Below are 17,217 nucleotides of genomic sequence, written 5' to 3' on the forward strand. Positions count from 1 at the left end.
AACGGGCAGTGTGGAAAGGCAGGGGGGCCCAGGTGGCCACTGTGCCCCTCTGTGAACTAAGGGAGTAATAGTAGCAGCAGGTATTTGCTGTGAGCCTTCCTGTTGCAGGTATGGTCCTTAGGAAAGATTCATTATTCTCATAACAACCATACCAGGTGCAGACTGTTTCTCCATATTCAGAAACAATGACGGAGACTCTGGTGATGTCCCCCATTCTTCCAACTGACGGGGTCTGGGGTAGGTGCTGGCAGGGAGCTGGGCAGTGAGGACAACAGGCACATTCCTGCCTCAAGCAGCTGACAATCTTGTGGGGTTAGGGGCTGGGCAAAGTGCTTGGTGTTGGTTTGCAAAGCGCTTGGTGTTGGTCTGTTGCCACGACAGGCCTCAGTAAGAGACAGCCCGGACAGGAACAGCTGCAGAGAGAACAGGTGGAGGGGTCAGGGGAGCTGGGCGTGGGGTCCCAGGTGGAGGGGAGCAAAGGCAGCAGAGAGCCTGCCAGGGCCCTGCAGGGTGGCAGGAAGACCCAGTCTTACCCCTCACTCAGCTGTGCCCTCGGGAGACAAGGTTCCGGGCTGCCAGCCCAGCAGCCAGCCACCTTTCCCAAGCTCAGAGGCCCAGCTGGGAGCTGGGAGCAGGAGTGTTGTCCCAGGTGAGGACACCTCCAGAGGACAGCAGCAGGCACCCAGCCTGGAGGCTCGTGGGACCTCCCTCCTCCCAGCACCAGGGCACCTCTCCATACTTGGGGTTCCAGGCCACACTTAGTGACCTCCTTAGGGTGCCCTGAGCCCAGCCGGTCTCTCTCCAAACCAAAACATCCCTGTCTGAACAACAGAGAGCACCTCCCATAGGGCAGCAGGGGTTAGTCAGGCAGCCTTTGAGGCAGGCATGGGGGTAACCCCTCCTGTACACTGAGCACAGTTGTAACCCCTCTAATCCTCGTGACACCCCTGGGAGGTAGCAGGGGTGTGGGGTTGGAGTTCCACCTGCAGACCCTGGCTCTGAGTGCTCACCAACCCAAATGAGGGCCCACACCCACCTATCCCTCCACCTGCCTGGGATCTGGACAGCAGATGCCCCACATCTCCTGGTAGAGGTCATAGAAACAGACACCCTGATGGAGCTGGGCAGAGGACGCTGAAGGCAGGGGCATCACTGACAAATAGATGCTCTCACTGAAGATACTAGGCAGCGGCAGCTGCAGGCATGACACAGGCGCACCGGGCTAACCTGGGAGGGGCTGCCAGCCTCTCCTGAAAAGCAGTAGAGATAAGGAAAGGCACAGCCTGAGGCCCGGAGCTATGACCTCTGTCTTCACCTAACAGAGGGCTTTCAGGGCTCACTAGGTCCCGAGAACCATTAGGTGGAGCTGCCGATGTCCAGGATTAGAGGATGGAATCCGGTTTTGCCGTATTAGACTCCACACCTCCGTGGTTCATGTGATCTCAATTAGTCTCTCTGATCTTACTGAACATTCTTTATACATACAATTCATGTCTTCAAAAGCAATGTGTCTGAAGGTATTGAAGTCTTTTAAAATAAAGTCAATGTTTCTCAGAAAGACTCCAGTCACCCCAGTGGATAAATGGTCAGGCTTCCTCAAATGTCACTTTATGCTTACTAATATCCCATCAACCAGATGTAGGGTGTGACAATGTAGGGTGATCCAAAAGGGGATACTTTTGAGAGTGAATGGGGGCCCTATTATGATGCTAGAACAACAGGCAAAATTGGATGTGGTCAGCAAACTGGGGCATGTCAACCTGGACAGAGAGGACATGAGCAGTGCTGCCATTAGCCAGATGTGCCCCAGTGGAAAGACATCTGGCTTCTTGCAGAGTGGCATATATTTTCTTGAAGAATAACGGTTTCCTAACACAGGACTATGGTTTTTATGTCTTCAAATACCTGCCATATTATTACTAGTTTATGCCATTAAGCTGATCTAAGACGAACAGAAAAGAGTAGTAAAAAGACAGTTTGCAAAGTTTAAACTTCCAGTGTCCTTCATCCAAGGAAGTCCTTTAAATATGGATTAAGTTGTCATTTGGGCAGAATTTAAGTATGGTTTTTGGATTTAGTTACAATTTAGGGCAGAGGTATATTTTTAGAAATAACGACAAATCATTCTCAAAATAGATGGTTTAGGCAATGCGGAACAGTCACTTTAATAAAATTTAACCCAAGCATCAAAAATGGGCTAATCTATATTGTTCCATTTCTTTCTATCATTCTTTTATCTGGCTCCCTAGAGGGAGCTAATTTAATTTGAAAAGATTGGAGATATTGACTCCAGTGTGTGTTCCCAGGGACATCAGAGCAGAATGAGTTTCTCAGAAGGAAACTCATCTCTCATATCTGTATATGGTGAGATCTACAAAGTCTTCTTCATGAGGAAGCTCTTATAAACCAGAGTAGTCTTCAAAATCTGATTTTCATCAAAAACCCTTGGTCAGGATCTAGTTGTATTGTGGGGAAACAATCCTGGGCCTGGCGTTTTGTCAGTGTCCGGAGCTCAGCTCACGGTCCCATCCTGGGGAGCCGGACGAAGTGGCCACAGTTCTTTGCCAAGGGAGAAACCGGGGGGTGCAACAAACACCTTGCAGATGTCTGCAGACATCCCAGGATTTATCACTGGGAAGAAAATCTCATTTCAAACAAGTTGGGAATTTGAACTCTGCCCTGAGAAAGGCAAGTTCTCTAATCTGTAGATAGTAAAAAAAAGTAGATGCTCTCTCTGGACAGGAGCATGAGCTGGAGGAAAACCCAGCTTGTAGCAGTCGTGACACCTGACCTGTGTGAAAGCCAGTGCCTTCATGCATTTGATCTCGACGGTCACAGCAGCACTGTGGTGGAACTGGCAAACTTCCACCAAACCCCTTCCCTTGCTCTGGGCACACAGTGCAGAACATACTTCCCGACAGCCTTGGCAGCCCTGCGCCATGTGACTACGCTCCAGCCGCGGACTGGGAATGAAGTTGACGCATGCTGAGTGACCTCAGGCAGTTCTACTCTCTCTCTCTTCCACTGTCTGCAGCCAAATGTCAATGCCAAGGGCATCCAGGAGCCGGGCCTTGGGGATGGCAGGGACTCTGTCAGCCTGGGTCTGTGAGAACGACAGAGAGCACCCTCCGCTTCTCACCTCCACGGACTGGGCTTCACTGAGTAAGGAATAAAATTCTAAGGTGTTAGGTCATGCCACAGAGAAGCTGAGGTTGATCTATTATAGCAGCTAGCTTTACCTTAGCTGATAAAAACAGCATGTGGTTAAGTGGCACTGGCCTGGTGGAGGGAGGGGATGCAAATGTACGTGGCCTGCCTTGAACCTAGGATGCCCCAGGCCTCCATTTCTGACTCCGTATCACCACCAAGGAAAACATGGCTGAGAGACCAAGTCATTTGCCTAAGATTAAGCAGCTGGCAAGGGTTACAACCAGGATTTGAATCTGGGTCCACCCAGATCCAAAGCTGAGTTACCTTATTAAAACAGAGCCCTGGCTGCCCTGGCCCCATGCGTAGTGCTACACTTACGTGACTGTGACCACCTGAGCACCAATCAGAACGTGTGCTCCCAGGCGTCCCCTCCTCAGGGCCCAGCTTCACTCGAGGCTTATTGAGAATGAGGGCAAGGCAGTTCCCAGCCTCTGAGGACATCAGGATTGAATAGGACAAGCACACGGAGTACACTCACAGAGACCCCCATGCTGAGTGAGTAGTGTTCCAGGCCACTCCCTCTTCCTGACTCAATCCCCTCCTCCCTACTTCCTGACCGGACACTGAAGCAGAGTCCAGACAGGCCCTTCCTGAGGCTGTGTTGGTGCAGGAGCACTCTGCCCCTACTCAAACACTCATAGCCCCCAGATGTGTCATCAAGGACCGCATTCAGCTACAAGCAAAAGAAAACCCAACTGACAGTGGTCTCCACATATCTGGGAGAGGGTAGCGCAGCAAACGCCAAAAGAGGACGCTCACCCTGGTTTCGCTCCCCCATTCTTTGGCCACAGATGGCTGACACCCTGGCCTCTTGTTTGTCTACCGAGAGAGGGAGGCAAAGGAGGAACATGCCTAGGCCACAAAAGCAAAAGCTTTGCCCAAAACCATCAGATGGTAACTCATCCCCAGACTGTGTCACCCGGCAATGTGCAGATGCACCAGAGGCTGAGGAAGGGACGTTTCTGTCTGGGCACGTTAACACCCTAACAAAATGAGGATTCCATTCCTAAGGAAGAAGGGAGAGGGATGTTAGAAGGGCAAATAGCTGAGCTAGGAGTTTAAAGTTTTTATGTTATACCAGATGGGTCTGAGAGGGACTGGGAAAATATTTGAGTCTCCTCGAAACATCCAGAGAGACCATTAAAGGGGCAGAGGGAAGGTTGTAGAACCGATGTGGGGCCTGCTTGCCCAACACAGTAAGACCGGGTATCCACACGGGTTTTGCTGTGGCAGAAAGGAAGGCATTTATTTGCAAGGCACAAAGCAAGGACAACCAGCAGCTGATGTTTACATTCTGACCTCCCCAATGGCTTGCCCATAACGTTTCTAAAGGCAAGGGTAAATCTCACAAAAGCAAAGGTAATAGGCAAAATTGTAAGTCAGTACATGGGAGTTACACGTCGGTTTTGGCCCCAAAAGACAAGATATCTTAAAACAAAGTGCTTACGTGTCATAGGTAAATTCAAAGATTTTCTGATTTATAGTTAGTTAATGAAAAGAAGCTTTGTTTGTAAATTTGGGGTCATCAGACAAGAATGTTAGCTCTGACTCGTGGGTGCGACCCCCTCCAGGCCCTTCAAGAAGAAATTAAGAAAAAAGGATTCAGATCTAGAATTCAGTCTTCAGTTCCCCCTTCCCAGAGACCTATGGCCCACAGATCTGCTTGGTGGGGGTCCAGGTTTCTGAAAAACAACTGTGGGACATATGTTCAGATGTTATCTTTAGTTTCTACAGGGAACCAAGCATCTGACTCTAACTTCCTTGGCGGTTGTTTCAGACTACTGCTGTCTTTTTACTTATCAAGTTGCTCATTTCCTTCTCAGGGTTAGGTGGGTACCTGGAATTTCCCTTAAAGGAACGCAAGATTTTCCTTATTTTCATGCTTGGGGGGCCATGGGCCCTAAAATGGGGTCTCTGCTCTGTCTCAGGAAGATGAAAAAATAAATGTGTGGCTCGCTTTTATCCTATCAGTTATGGCCAGTACAACGAAATGGTTAAACAATATTCACTTAGAAACATTTTTCTGGAATCCAATTAAGATCATCAGGCCAAAAAAAATCCCCAAACCAAAAGATATGCCTGAATAGAAGTACATGAAAACTGCCCCATTTACATTCCTCGAATTCATTCTTCAATTTTAAGTGTTTTAGTTTCACAGCCTTCAAAAGCCACTTTCCCATTTAAAGAACAAACTCTCTTAAAAGGAGCATTTTTTTTCCCAAGATCTCTCTCCTGATAAAATGCCCCACGGAGAGCTTCTGCTACTTTTCATCCTTTACAACAGGTCAGGAAACTCCCAGGAAGAGCTGGCTCTCAACTATGGGCCCACACTTTCGGTGTGTGCAGCCCCCACATGCGTGAACTTGCCTGCTCCCCTGCACCAGGGGTCTGCCCTCCAGAAACAGAGGGGAGGCTTCCCCGTCAACCCTGCTTTTAAAAAAGAAAAAGAAAAAGGGCAGGGGGAGTCACTTAGTTGCTTAGTTGGACCTGACTTTCTTTCTTTTTTTTTTTTTTTTTTTTCTGAGATAGAGTTTCACTCTTGTCGCCCAGGCTGGACGGTAGTGGCGGGATCTCGGCTCACTACAACCTCTGCCTCCCAGGTTCAAGCGATTCTCCTGCCCTCGCTTCCTGAGTAGCTGGGATTACAGGCACCTGCCATCACGCCCAGCTAATTTTTATATATTTTTTTAGTAGAGATGGGGTTTCACAATGTTGGCCAGGCAGGTCTCGAACTCCTGACCTCAGGTGATCCGCCCATCTCGGCCTCTCAAAGTGCTGGGATTACAGGCGTGAACCACTGCGCCCGGCCAGACCTGACTTTCTAAATAAATCATTCCCTTTAGCAGGCTTCAGAACCATGCCATGCACCCAGTCACTCATCTGTTCAAAGCGAGGTGCAGGAGTCCTACATGGTGTCAACGCTCCGCACCTCAAAGTGTCATTCCTAACCCGCACAGCCAGGAAAATGAAAATGAAGCTCCTTTTCCCATCGTATGGTGAGACAACTGAAGCTGAGGTGGGTTACCTCATCCAAGGTCATCCAGACAAGTGATGGGAGGCAATAGTCCACATTCCTTTCACTGCCCCACACACTTCCCTATACGTCATGTATGATTTCGTGGGGGGTAGGGGGATGAATAAAAATAAAAGAAAATATTGCTTCTATCTTACGCTAATAAATGCCCAATATATCACTGCATCTCCACCTCTTCCTGAATACGCAGCTCCCGATACTTAGCCCCTATTACCGCAGCTCCTAGGTTCTTGTGTCTGGTGAAGCTGGTAAAAATCTTACAGACTTAAAAGATGCAGAAACACAATCCCAAAATTGTCACTCAGAGAAAAATTGAATTTCTAGAGCCAGGTTAGTTTTTTGTTTGTCTCTTTTTTGAAACACAGTCTCTACTCCACCCAGGCTGGAGTGCAGTGGCATGATCTCAGCTAACTGCAACCTCCACCTCCTGGGCTCCAGCTGTCCTCCCACCTAAGCCTCCCAAGCACCTGGAACTACAGCTCTGCACTGTCACACCCGGCTAATTTTGTCTTTTCTTTTCTTTTTTCTTTTTTTGTAGAGATGGGGCTTACAGGTCATAGGTAGATTAAACAATTTTCTGATTTGCAATTAGTTAATGAAAAGAAGCTTTGTTTATACATTTGGAGTCATCAGGAAAGAATGTTAGCTCTGGTTCACGGGAGTAACTCCCTCCAGGCGCTTCAAGAAGAAATTTGAAACAAAGAATGGTAGTCCAGAATGCAGTCTTCAGTTCCCCCTTATCAGAGGTCCATGTGCCACAGATCTGTTTGGTAGGGGTCTGGGTTTCTAAAAAGCAACTCAGGAACATATGTTAAGATGTTATCTTTAGTTTCTATAGGGGAACCAAGCATCTGACTCTCACTTCCACTTCCTTGCCCTGTTGTTTCAGACTACGATGACCTTCTTGCTTATCAAGTTGCTAATTTACTTCTCAGGGCTAGCTTGGTGCTAGCCTAGGCTAGTCTTGAACTCCTGAGCTCAGGTGATCCACCTGCCTCAGCTTCCCAAAGTCCTGGGATTGCAAGTGTGAGCCACTGCACCTGACCTAGCCAGGTTTTTGTTTTTTGGTTTGTTTGCTTTTTGTTTTTTTGTTTGTTTGGTTGGTTTTGAGACGGAGTCTCACTCTGTTGCCCAGGCTGGAGTGCAGTGGCATGATTTCCACTCACTGCAACCTCCACCTCCCAGGTTCAAGCGATTCTCCTGCCTCAGCCTCCTGAATAGCTGGGACTACAGGTGCCTGCCATTACGCTGGCTAATTTTTGTATTTTTAATAGAGACAGGGCTTTACCATGTTGGCCAGACTGATCTCAAACCCCTGACCTCAGGGGATCTGCCCACCTTAGCCTCTCAAAGTGCTGGGATTACAGGCGTGAGCCACCGTGCCCGCCTGCCAGGTTATTTTTTAATTAATCAACCCATAATAGAAGAAGAAGAAAAGAACATAACCTAAGACAGATTGGCACATTAGTTATTCAGGTCCAACGCTGATATACACATAGCAACACAACCACACACATACATGTGCACACACATCTGACATACACACAGCTACACAAATACACACATACACATGAACACATATCTCTCAGGAAATTCACATATTCTAAAATACTCAGAGTAATTGATCATAAAGTGTTATCTATTTATCCATCAATCTGTAATCATCATCATCGTGTTTAAAACCCCCACTGTTTCACCTAAAATGTTAAATACTGCCTGTTGTTTTCTTGCTGTCTCTTTCACCAAATAAGTTTAATTTCAGCTGGCAAAGGAAAAAGTTACACACACGCACACATACACACACACACACACACACACACGCATACACATAGAATTTCTCCAAGAGTATTGTTAGGATTATCTTACCTTAGAAGGGAGGGTGAGAATCATGAGAAAGCTGCAAATGTTAAGATTGGATTTCTTGTTTTGCAGAAAGGGAGTAGCTAAAACCCCCTAGTAATGAGCAGAAGCTTTGTTTTCGGTTCTGTGATATTAACCTTTGTTTCACCAAGATAAAGCCCACAAAATTAGAACCCGTCGCTCACATTACAACTACGTGGGGGAGGGGGTCCCCCTTGGCTCACCTGACCAGGCAGAGGCAGGTAAGGCTGTGGGGCCAGCAAGGCTCACCACCTCACTCAGGAACAAAGACGTCCTGCCCGAGCATGGAAGCTGGAGATGAGGATGAGTGCCAGGTGCCTTCTTTGCCCTTGTACCCCTAACAAATAAGTTTCTAATGCAAAGACCCAGGCCTTAGAAGTGCTCACGGTGATCAGCACGTGGGGAAGTGTGGGAAGGACTGGGTCAGGACACATACCGACACACACCTAAGGCAACACTGCAAGAGCGCTCCTCCCCATCCCTGAGGCCACAACTGGGGCTCTTGCTGACGGGGGCACCCACAACAATTAAAAGGAAACCACTGCTGCCCTCTGCTCAGCAAAATGACCCCATCTTCCCTCCAGGAGAATGGTCTCCGGAGAGGCCCTCCCAGGACCCTGCCCTTGCTGCACTCAGCTCCCTGCTGTCTGGATTTCTGCTTCCAAATTGCTGGTCTCGAACTCCTGACCTCAGTGATCCGCCCACCTCAGCCTCCCAAAGTGCTGGGATTACAGGCGTGAGCCACCGCGCCTGGCCTTAAACTTTCTAATCATGAAAATAACACACATAGAAAAGTGCATAAAACATATATTTATAATTCACCCAATAATAGCAAAAGTCATGCCCACCCACACCCAGGTGAAGACCTAGAGCCTGCCAGAAGCCAAGGTTCTCTCCCTAACCCCTGCCTCAACCCCCATGGTGCCCAGCATCTTGACTTTCACCACAGTCAATTCCTTGCTGTGTTTCATTTGTTCGTCTGCATATGCATCCCTACATGACGTACGGTATTCATAACATCTATCAATTTTTTTCTTTTTTTTTTTTCTGAGATGGAGTCTCACTGTCTCGCCCAGGCTGGAGTGCAATGGCACGATCTCAGCTCATTACCGCCTCCGCCTCCTGGGTTCAAGTGAGTCTCCTGCCTCAGCTGGGACTACAGGTATGCGCCACCAAGCCCAGCTAATTTTTGTATTTTTAGTAGAGACAGGGTTTCACCTTGTTGGCCAGGATGGTCTCGATCTCTTGACCTCATGATCCACCCACCTCGGCCTCCCAAAGTGCTCGGATTATAGGCGTGAACCACCACATAAAATCCTAAGTCCCCTGCCAACTGAATAGACCCCCCTCTTGGGCAAAAAGACCCCAGAAAAAACTTAAAAACTGAGTTCTCAGCCATGATGGGATGGGAGGTCAGACATGCCTCGTTATCCCCTCTCCCTTTTGCTTGCAGTATACACACAACAACTGACCAGCATTCATGTTAAAACAGAGGCCATAAGACTGACAGAAGGCTCTGTGGCAATAAGATGCCACATTATAAACAGGACCCAAGGCCATGTCAGGCAAGGGTTAAGTCCCACATCCCTATGCTTTAAAGAATAAACTATTTTCTAACTGCCATAAGGTTCTTCCTTTTCTCTAGCAGCAAAACAAGCACTGGCCATGAGATAAACAATATTAAAGCAATTTGTAACTCACCGCTAGACAATGACTAACTGAGCCCGCTGTTTCATCAGCCATAACTACAGCTTTGATTGGACAGAATGGATTTCAGTAACTTTCTCCAGATAAGAAGACCAGCCACCACAGACTGGTTCTGGCCAGTTTACAGAGGCTGCCTTCAGGTCTTAAAAAGATCTTTTCACATATAGGGCCTAATTGTAATACATTTAAATGCTAAGTCTCCTCCCCAGGGTGGAATAGGTCATAGGTTACATACCTATGGTTCAATACGCATGCATCAGGATGGTCTTCATGAATATTCATAGCTCCTCCTGTAAGCTGTTGAATATGTATGTTCAGCCCACCTGTTCAGCACAAAGCTCCTACCTCAGCCCCTCCTCTTTGAAAATACCTGTGGGCTTTGCCAGACGCTATGGTTCCCAGCCTGAGGAATGGCCCCCTTACAGACTCTAACCCTTATAAGAAATAAAGGCTTCTCTCTACATTTATAAATTCATGATTTTTTTAGTTAAGACACTTAAACTCTATTGAATATGAAGTATGCAATTATCTTACACACAGATAATGAAAACTGATGCAGTTAAATGAAAAAACACTTTCTTGATTATAATTTTCATTTTATGCTTATTAAAAAGAAAATTTATGATGTGTGTGCACACAGCTTTTATTATACATTATGCTTGTGCATACATTAAAAAAGAAAAATAAAGCAAAATATTCTGGTTCAGGTAGTCTTAAAACCTCTTCCTTTTTTTTTTTTTTTTTTTTGAGATGGAGTCTCGCTCTGTCACCCAGGCTGGAATGCAGTGGCCAGATCTCAGCTCACTGCAAGCTCCGCCTCCTGGGTTTATGCCATTCTCCTGCCTCAGCCTCCCGAGTAGCTGGGACTACAGGCGCCCGCCACCTCACCTGGCTAGTTTTTTGTATTTTTTTAGTAGAGACGGGGTTTCACTGTGTTAGCCAGGATGGTCTCGATCTCCTGACCTCATGATCCGCCCGTCTCGGCCTCCCAAAGTGCTGGGATTACAGGCTTGAGCCATCGCGCCCGGCAAAAACCTCTTCCTAATTGGGCTCCACATTCTCCACATCACTTCTGACCTAGATTGTCTGTGTCTGCATTTCCCTTGCTGTATCATTCTCTGTGCAAAAAGAGTGCTGGCCATTGAGAATTTCTTAGCATAGTGCATCTCCACTCTTTCTGGGCTTTCTTACAGACTGCTGGCAGTCTTAGCATCATAATTACCACGGAAGTCAAGAACATTTGACCTCATTAGCCAATAGGTGGCATCATCTTCAAACTTCCAGAGCCTCATCATAGCTCATATAGAGGAGCTGCTGGTGCCACTGCTGAGTGTCTGGCTGAGTCCAGCTGCGAAGCTGGACTTTTTGGCAGTTTGAGCTGCTTAAGAATTTTTAATCTATTTTCGTGTATGTGTGAGGCATCAGCTTAGGTTAGTAAGTTATAAGTGATAAGTATGCTTTTTAATAAGCATAAAATGAAAATTCTAATCAAGAAAGTGTCAGTTTAATTGCATCATTTTTCCTTATTGGTACGTAAGATAATGGCACACTTCACAATCAATAAGGTTTTAAATGTTATGGATACAGTATGTTGTTTAGGGACACATACACAATATTTAGGAGTGCACTGTGCTACGGATCATGAAGGTCAAGATAGCAGGTTGGCAGGGCGCGGTGGCTCATGCTTGTAATCCCAGCACTTTGGGAAGCCAAAGTGGGCACATCACGAGGTCAGGAGATCGAGACCATCCTGGCTAACATGGTGAAACCCTGTCTCCATTAAAAATACAAAAACTTAGCTGGGCGTGGTGGCAGGCGCCTGTAGTCCCAGCTACTCGGGAGGCTGAGGCAGGAGAATGGCGTGAACCCAGGAGGCGGAGGTTGCAGTGAGCCGAGATCGCGCCACTGTACTCTAGCCTGGGCGACAGAGCGAGACTCCGTCTCAAAAAAAAGAAAAAAAAAAGATAGCAAGTGCCTTTGGAGGTGTGGCAGGGATGGGAGAAACAGACCCCTGGGCTTCTGTCTAGGTCATTACCTGGGTGTGGCTGGGTATTCACTTTCACTGACACCATGAGTTATGAGTCAGGCATTCAGGCAGGGCTCAGCGAGGCAGTTCTCTGGCTCCCAGTGGCATCGTCTGAGGTGACTGAGCAGTAATCAGTTGATGGACGGACTGGAGGTTAGATGGGCTCAGGGGTCCCAGAGAGAATGTCCTAGCAACAAACAGGTCAAGAGATTTCACCTGAGTTTTTAACCTTGGTTTCTTCTAAAAGTTCTGCTCTTTTTTCCATACTACTAGATAACTTTATACACTTTCCTATTCCCCGCAAATATTTTCAAGCTTGTCTTGATTAACCATACTAAGATTTGTTTTATATTCTACATCTGATCATTTCAACATCTAAGTCTTGGAGAATCCATTGTTAATTTTTTGGCAGGTGGGGTGGTGCCGCTGATTTGCATTCATGGTATCTTATTTCATTTGTACTTGACCATCTTTGACTATGTGTAGTTATTGTACTTGGGAAGTTATTAAAAGAGAAGGCCTAGATGAAGGTATCATCCTTCAGAGTAAACTGGAAATACCTCTTAAGGACACCATTTCATGTCTCCACAACTTCCACCTAACCCATAATATAATCACCTTCTGCTCTCCTCTCCCTGAAGTCTGGTTTTCTTGTGAGGCCATGTTAATGGGATCCTTCTCCTTTACCTGGAACACCTTGGGGTCAACAGGTAGAGTTAGCTATTTCTTCACTTGTCATAAAAAAAAAAACAGCCATTTTTTAAATTCCTCATTAAAAAAATACTTGTTCCATCTTTATTCATAGCATTCAGCTAAGTAACACCCTACACCTCAGAGATTTCATCCCCCGAGCTATATTGGTACAAGATTTTTGCACCTGGTTCACAATGTTCCTTTGCATCCAATTTCTGTCATCACTCAGAATGACATCAACATATATTATTACATCCACTTTAAATTCAACGTGACCACAAATGAGTCCTGCAAAACCTGCACCCCGTCTTCCTGTATTTCCAGTAACAGTGAATATGCAAATGTCTCAGCTACTCACCCAATCACCCAACCCAGAGACCCAGACGCTTTCCTAGACAACTCTGCCTTCCAATGAGCACCAAGTGCTTCCTTCATGTTTTTTCCATCTACCCCTGTTCCTGTCTCCACTGCCCCTGCCTATGTTCAGGCTCCCCAAGCCCCAGGCTTGGATGCTGATAAGTGACTCGAGTGGCACCTATAAAACAGCTAATGGAGCTCCCCACATCCTCCCACCAGGGCCTCCACAGAGCCGGTATGAACTACAGAAACGGGCAGTTACTTTCCCCTTGATGCTGTCATTCCCATTAGTATTGGAAAGCCTCTGTTTTTTCATTTGTCTCACAGCATGACAGACCCCAAACACACATTTACTACTGGTATAGATATACACATTAAGACCAGTGGTGACTATAACAGCTCATGTAAAAGCTGAGTTCCATTGCTTGGGCTGACTTTATGTGTGGGGGGATGCAAGCCTGTAGAATCCCATGAGAACTGACTTCTACATTGGGTGCTTTTCTGTCTCCTCCTGTGTCTCTCACATAAGACCCATCAATGAATGCTATTAAGTTAACATGGGAACGAGACTATATGATGAATCAGATGGAGGCTACGCGTCTTCGTAGAGGGCTGCGAGGTGGTTGTGCTGCTGTCCAGTCAGGATCTGGCAACAGAGTCACTGGGCTCAAGGTTCACATCTTCCTTGAATCCCACTAGGGTCAGACAGTAATGCTTACAGAGCACTGACAACCTGTGTTCCTATAACCTGTGTCATAGGAACTTAAAAAGCAGCAGCAACAAGCCAGGTGTGGTGGCTCACGCCTGTAATCCCAGCACTTTGGGAGGCCGAGGTGGGTGGATCACTTGAGGTCAGGAGTTGAAGACCAGCCTGGCCAACATGGTATCATCCTAGATGATAGGATTCAGGCAGGGCTCAGCTAGGCAGTTTAGTAGAAACCTTGTCTCTACTAAAAATACAAAAATTAGCCAGATGTGATGGTGCACACCTGTAATCCTAGCTACTCAGGAGGCTGAGGCAGGAGAATTGCTTGAACCAGGGAGGTAGAGGTTGCAGGGAGTTCAGATCACGCCACTGTACTCCAGCCTGGGCAACAGTGAGACTCTGTCTCAAAAAAATATATAAATAAATAAATAAAAGCAGCAGCAACGGCATAAGGCCCACACAATTATATCCCTGAGCCAAGGCCTGCACCTTCCCAAGCAGAGACCCAATGTTGGAATGACTTCTAAACAGCCTGGCATCCCTGGAGCAACAGAATCCAGTGGCACATAAAAGTCAACCAAAGGCTAGTGTTTGAGGAAGCACACCTACCACTAACAGCACCCTTATTCTCCTTACAGAAAAGGGAGAAGAGATGACCAGCTAGGAACTGACTCCAAGTACAGGCAGGAAAATCAATGGCTACTTGAGGATCCGAAGGCTTCTTTAGCTTCTCCCAGCTATTGCAAAAATGCACCTAGCGATGCTTCATGCAGCACCACGGGTGGCCTGCCTCTCAGAAGAGGCAGGGACCTGTTGCCTGCAATGCACACCAACCTCAACAGGGTGGAGCTGTTTCTCTGCAGTGACAAAGCTATTGCTTCACGGAGCTATTGCTTCATTTGTAAAACAGGTGGCTTTGGGGACGGAACTATTTTCCATCCATCAGCCACTAACAAATATTCCAAATACTTGACCTCAGTCTAACGATGTTACAAATTATCTAAAGGAGCTTTATGCCCTTGAGAGGTTAGAATTTTCGTAAAGCTAATGTATCTTGTTTTTGTTTTGGGGACAGGATCTCACTCTGTCACCCAGACTAGAGTGCAGTGGTGAGCTCGGCTCACTGCAAGCTCCACCTCCCAGGTTCAAGAGATCCTCCCACCTCAGCCTCTCAAGTAGCTGGGACTACAGGCACCCACCACCAGGCCTGGCTAATTTGTATGTTTTTGTAGAGACAGGGTTTCAGCATGTTGCCCAAGCTGGTCTCGAACTCTAAGCTCAAGCAATCTGCCCACCTCAGCCTCCCAAAGTGCTGGTTTTCCAGGCGTGAGCCACCATGTCCAGCCTAATGTGTCTTGTTTACAAGCACATGAGGTGTTACTTATCAATAAATCATACATATATATCCGTATATGGACTCCTGAGGTGGGGGAAGTTTCTTTAAGTTCTTTTGCAAATGCCTAGAGATTATAGTAGGCAAATCTCTGAATCCCTGGGGGACGCATTGCCACTAATATGAAAAGCCTTCACAGGTAAACACAAAGAGATACCTTGGTTCCTCTACTAAAGGTATAGAAAAGAAAGCTCAACCTAAGTTTATTACTAAAATTAGGTCACATACTAGGAGGTTAACATAGTAGCAGGGTTGAGTACTACAACTGTCAGACATACCAAAAATATATTTCTATCAGATCTTGTAAAAATCTGTAAGCAAGCTAACCTTGTCACTTTTCCTTCCTTTTTCATAGGTAATATACAGAGAGTATTACAAGGCAAATGTCATTTCTTTATGATTCTGTTTCTAGTTCTCTAATTATAGGTTCTATTCCCCGTATATTTGAGCTAGGGAGAGGATATAGCTTTACACATGACCATGATTTTTCTTTGGTGTAAGCTACGACAGTAGGGTCGATCAAATGATGGACTTACTGAGTCAAAGTGTTGAAGAAAGACTTCAGCAAACAGGGCCTCTTGTCTGACCGAAGATGGCTACACATCCTCCAATTTGCCCAGTGGAAAGGCTCACTCAAGGTGTCCCATCCTTGTCACCAAATTTGTGGGGGCAGAAAAGAAACCAACACCCAAAGGAACATGCCAATTCAAAATAGAGAATGACTGGATAATTTTATTATTTAGAAAAACCTTGAATGCACTCAGGTAGCCAGTAAGTGTCTACACAGCTATGGTAGATTTTTTTTAGCTCTGTTGTTACGGAATTAAAGCTACAGTTACTATCCCTTATTCCATTTTTAGTAAACAGCCAGAGGCTATTCAATTTGCATCAGTAGTTATGTTGCGTTTACCCTGATGGCCTGATTTTTATAATTCTTTATCAGGCTTACCCTGATGTTCTGTTGTTATCATTCCTTACCACTACCTCCTGTAACCACCCAAAAGTGCACCCGCACACACGAGGCCATGTTCAGTTTCCCACACTCCACCTCAACAACTGGCACCAGAACCTGCCCAGGTGCTCAAGCCAAAATCTCAGGAGTCGTTCAGGTTTTCTCTCTTGCCATCCTGCGGCCCCACATCCAAACCATCAGCAAGAAAGAGCCCGGAGCTGGAAAGGCAAGACTCTCTGTGAGTTCTTCACTCCGCCTGCACCTGTCTGAGCCACCATTCCATTCGCTCTTCCACCTGCAGCCTGGTGATGTCTCCCTTCCCCTGTGCCTTCCCTCTTTCCAGCTCAATCTTTCCCTGAGTTATCAATTGTGTAATAAAGATTATAAAATCACTCTATCTCAATAAATATAGCTTCTATCAGTCTTATTGATTGAGGCACTGCAGAATTCTCGGTTTGGAAGGGGGTTTTGCTGCTTAAAACGTTTCAAAATCACGGCCAGAGGGAACCAGCAGCCCTTTTGTGGATAGCAGAGCCAGCTCCTGTTGCACGTGAATAAAGAACCATAAATGAGACACAGCACATTTGGGCAGTCTTTTACAGTAAGCTTTAAAAATCTTAAAAATCATTTAAAATACGTTAAAAAAAAAAAAAAGTAATTCAAATCAAGCATTTGCAACATACCTAAGAGACCTCTATGGAGACTTAGCATCTACAAGACACAGTTTAGCAACTGCCAGCCCCAGGGAATAAGTGAAGTTGCTCGGCGCAAGTCACACAAGCTCCTCGCCAACCCACCTCTGCCTGCTCCCCAGGGCTCTCCTCCACCCTAGCTCTCTCTCCGTAAGGCCAGCGAGAGGCTCCAGGACTGCCCACCCCAAATCGTTTCCCCCTTTCCGGGAATAGCAAGAGAGGCCAAGAGATGCGGTCACGTGATGGCGTCCGACCAATCTGGTGTGAGCAGAGGCTCCCATTCGCCCCGGGAGCGGAGCCGGGCGGGGGCGGGGGCGGGGCCGGGCCGGGAGCGGAAGAAGCCGGGGCAAGGACAGAGCGGCGTGGGGAGGGGGCGGGGGGGGAGGGGGCGGGGACGTGGGCTGCGCGGGGCGGGGGCGGATGTTTCCCCCATCCTGGGCTGCAGGGTGAGGAAACCCGTCCCGGAGGAAGCGGGCCGTTAGGCTGGCTGCAGGCATTCTGCATGAAGAGCACAACAGTTCTCAAAAAAGTAATGATGTCACACCAGAGCACCAAGAGAGGTGGTC

The 17,217-nt window shown here is 46.9% G+C and overlaps 1 long non-coding RNA gene across 2 annotated transcripts; it reads right to left on the minus strand.

The window, feature by feature from the left end:
• Nucleotides 1-195: 195 nt before the first annotated feature.
• LOC111551589 lies at nucleotides 196-16,846 on the minus strand. Of its 2 annotated transcripts, XR_003309758.1 has the most exons (5): nucleotides 16,757-16,846; nucleotides 12,477-12,554; nucleotides 11,868-12,045; nucleotides 10,068-10,129; nucleotides 196-413 (listed from the first exon to the last, which is right to left on the minus strand). It is a non-coding gene; the product is annotated as an uncharacterized LOC111551589 (long non-coding RNA). The 2 variants fall into 2 exon arrangements; XR_003309757.2 differs by lacking the exon at nucleotides 196-413 and having other exon boundaries at nucleotides 9,457-10,129.
• Nucleotides 16,847-17,217: the final 371 nt, after the last annotated feature.

The sequence above is a fragment of the Piliocolobus tephrosceles genome, chromosome 11 (assembly GCF_002776525.5).
Source record: "Piliocolobus tephrosceles isolate RC106 chromosome 11, ASM277652v3, whole genome shotgun sequence".
Classification (NCBI taxonomy): domain Eukaryota; kingdom Metazoa; phylum Chordata; class Mammalia; order Primates; family Cercopithecidae; genus Piliocolobus; species Piliocolobus tephrosceles.